The sequence below is a fragment of the Rhyacophila brunnea genome, unplaced genomic scaffold (assembly GCF_057557595.1).
Source record: "Rhyacophila brunnea isolate RB1 unplaced genomic scaffold, BYU_Rbru_1.0 scaffold_133, whole genome shotgun sequence".
NCBI classification, from domain to species: Eukaryota; Metazoa; Arthropoda; class Insecta; order Trichoptera; family Rhyacophilidae; genus Rhyacophila; species Rhyacophila brunnea.
In genome coordinates, this window is record NW_028232789.1 from 672245 (window position 1) to 675944 (window position 3700).

Below are 3700 nucleotides of genomic sequence, written 5' to 3' on the forward strand. Positions count from 1 at the left end.
AATAAATAATTATGTATTAATGCCTAAATCCAACGATTTATGTATAAAATATCTTTGCGTTTTTTTGGGCCGCTATATATTTAAAAGAATCACTATTAGATTTTATGATGATTTTAAAAAATTTATATTGACATATGTTTTTTAAAGTTGTGAATCTAATTAAAATATTATTAAATTATTTCTTGAAATAACTAATTAACTATATCGTTTATCGAGTGATTGACCCGATTGATGATCTAAAATATCATGAGCTGCATATTTTTATTAAAATTTCTGTCTTTCTTACTTCTTTTTTATATTTAAAATTTTCGAAATTATATATTTCCTATTTGATTACTTATCTACATCACTGTTTATTTGGAGAGGTCTTGAAACCGCTTACTCATTTCTTTGGGTCTAAATTTGGACAAAATTTAATTCCACTGTTGGATATAATTTTTTTGTATATGTGATGTTTTAATCGATGAATCTTCTAAATAAGAGTATATTATGTCATAAAAAACCTTTAATCTAGATAATTGTGTATTTTAATCCACCTGTAGCTGTATTTCACGCATGGATTGGATTTTCTCCATAAAAAGTTTATAAAAAAGTAAATTCATCGCTTTAAGTATGTTAGTAAATTATAAAACTTAACATCTGTCACTAGATAGCTAATTTATATCAAATTAATATATTTTTCCATTGTCTTACCGTATAAAATTTCGGGAAAGTTTTTTTTATGATTAAAAACATAAAATTGGGAAAGAAAATACATATGCCTGTTTTAATTTAAATAGCCTATAAATTATCAATAGAAAATGATTTACTAAAAAAATATACATACCAGTGCCTTAAATCAATTTCGGGGCCAACCAATTCTCGCTAAAAAATGATTTGAATTTTAGATTCCTGAATTCAGCAAATATTTATTATTATCTTAAAATTTTTTTACATGAAATATATAAAATAGTAAATACAGTGCTATTATTTTGCTTTTATATGTAGGTATTTTCGGCGATTTTATCTCCTAAATTTTAATCCAAAATCTAGAATCACTAAAATTTTATAAAAAATTTGTAATGTGTTTCCCTAGTATTAAACTTATTTTTTACGTTCTTTCTGGTTTTATAAAATTTATATTTTCAATTTAATAGCTTATGGCATTAGTAAATCTTCTTTTACACACAAATTGAATTCAATCTTAAGATTCTAAGATTATTCATCCCTTATTAAGAGGGTATTATCGGTTGAGAGTGAATAATTTTTGCACGCCTTATAAAGAATATGATATTATTTTTATTCATGAGTTATTGGTATCGTAGCTATAGAAATTACTTCATACTTAATTTACTTGATTTCCCGTGCGCACATTATATTTATACTCTTTTCTATTCCCTTCTGTCTTACATCTTCTTCGATACATCTCCTCTTTTCAAGGCTTATTAGTTCAAGTTTTCCCCTAAATCCTACAGTTTAAATATATGCCTCTATTTGGTTTGTGACTTCAAGCTCTTTCATGTACCTTTTATGATATTGTGTTACAACCTCATCTCATTTAACGACATATGATATAATATTAATATTACACTGTAGACAAATGACTATTCAGATAATGATAATTTATATTTTCTTATTTTTTCGTTTTTGATCATTTTGATATCATCTATACTAGATACACCTATTTATATCAAGGTGATATATTTTTTCTTTTTGTCACATGTGAATATAGCAGATCTGTCATCAATAAGTTATGTACCTCTTAATTCTCATATCTACTTTTATCTCAACATATTAATTTCCCATAGTCTCTTGTACTGTGTGCCTGCGAGGTTTTTTGTTTTTTCAAAGCCTGATTTTCTTGCTAGCATGAAGTGAAGACATCTTAATTATATGTTGTGCCTGATTATGTAATCGTGACCAGGCATTTTTTTTACATCCTATTGCCACATTATCATCTGTTTCAAAAGATTCATTACAATGGCGCATGATGATTTATCTTAAAAATAATGTTTCTGTCTTGAATGTAGCAGAGTCTGGCTTCTTCTGATGGTCTTATATTTCCGTATTACAGCCACTATGAAGAAAATTCAATATTCACCAATGTTTTTTTGTAAGCATTGAAGAATTTTTTATTATATATTACACAATAATCGTTCTTTTTTTTTTGAACCGGCACTTTTATGTCAACATTTTGAAGATTCTATTTGGCATCCATATATAACTATATTTGTTGCGCAAATACAAGTGTTTCGCATTTTAATTTTTTATTTTCAGAATGGAACACCCCCTAGAAGATTTTACTTCTTCTCGAAATAATTATTTTCTAAATTGCAGCAGTATATCTCGGATTTTAACTCTATGTTTTCTAATTCGCGTCCAAGCTCATTTCTGCTTAAGTATAATCTATATTTATTAGATGCTGATGATGTATCTTGTTTTTTATCAATAGACTTCTTATATCATCATCTAATTTTTTTAAATCATCGGGTTCTAATTACGTAATCCTACATTTTGAAAATTTTTATATATGAGTTAATTTGATTTTTTGCTTTTTATAGCTCATCAAGCAAAACTTTAGATTGTAATATAGAATAGATTTCACTGATACTTCTTCCCACCTCAACATCTTTACAATCTTTCTCGATGCATCTTCTTCTCAAAAGAATTTTTAGTTTAAGTGCTTTCCATGATCCTATTATTTGTGCGAATGCTTCCGCTTCAGTTTGTATTACTAACACCTTAATATATTACTTATTGCATTCTGTAACCCCCCCCCCTCATCCGAAGTTTTGACGTTTGGCAATATTATAGTTCATAATTTGTAAATATTGAGGATTTCATAGCTACTAAGGCCGTATTTTCTTAGCTTTTAATTTTTAAAATTCTTTATATTATCAATACTCGTGGTTCCTATTTCTATTAAAGTAGTCAAGTTGTATCAGATCATACACGAAAATACCTGGTGTATCATGGGATAAGTTTTTATTCTTGTATCAACCTTTATTTCCGCCTTCTTTTTTAAATAATTCTTGAACCGTGAATTTTCTGATTGTTTTTATTTTTTAAAGTTGTATTTTCATGTGTGAAAAAAAAGTAATCATCTTAAAAATTATATTTTCTTAGTCAATATTCGTGACTAAGCATTCTTTTACATCGGCTTGCTAGGTACTCTATTGTTTGCTATGCTTCCCTACAGTGTTTACATTTTGATTTTTCTCCAAAGAACATATATCTATCCTGGATATAACTTATTCTTCCTTCCTTTTTGGCTTAACTTTTTCGATTTATGCCACCTTGAAGATCTGAGTATGTCAATCATTGAGTTTTTGTAGACATTGAGAGGTTTTGATGTAGTTGTTTATCTTTTATTTTGCACATTAAACTTTCTTTCTGCTTCAAATCAATAGTTTATTCAGATAGATTGTCTAAATTATATTTAGTCATCAAGTTTACGTTTATTAATGATAGATCTGTTTGATTCGCCTCTTTTATTTTTTATATAACAGCTCTTCTTAGCCATATTTTTTAATCGGTGGTAAGTGTCTTATTTATGTAAAAGTCTTTTTCTCCGATAAAAATTCAAAATCGATAGTCCTCACCCAATTTATTCCCTTACAAAATATAATCTTTTTTGATTTACTTACCGTAATTGAATAGATTCTTTTACCTAAAATTTCTTTATCCGACAATTATTTTAGCAAAGTCTTTTAGTTCTAAT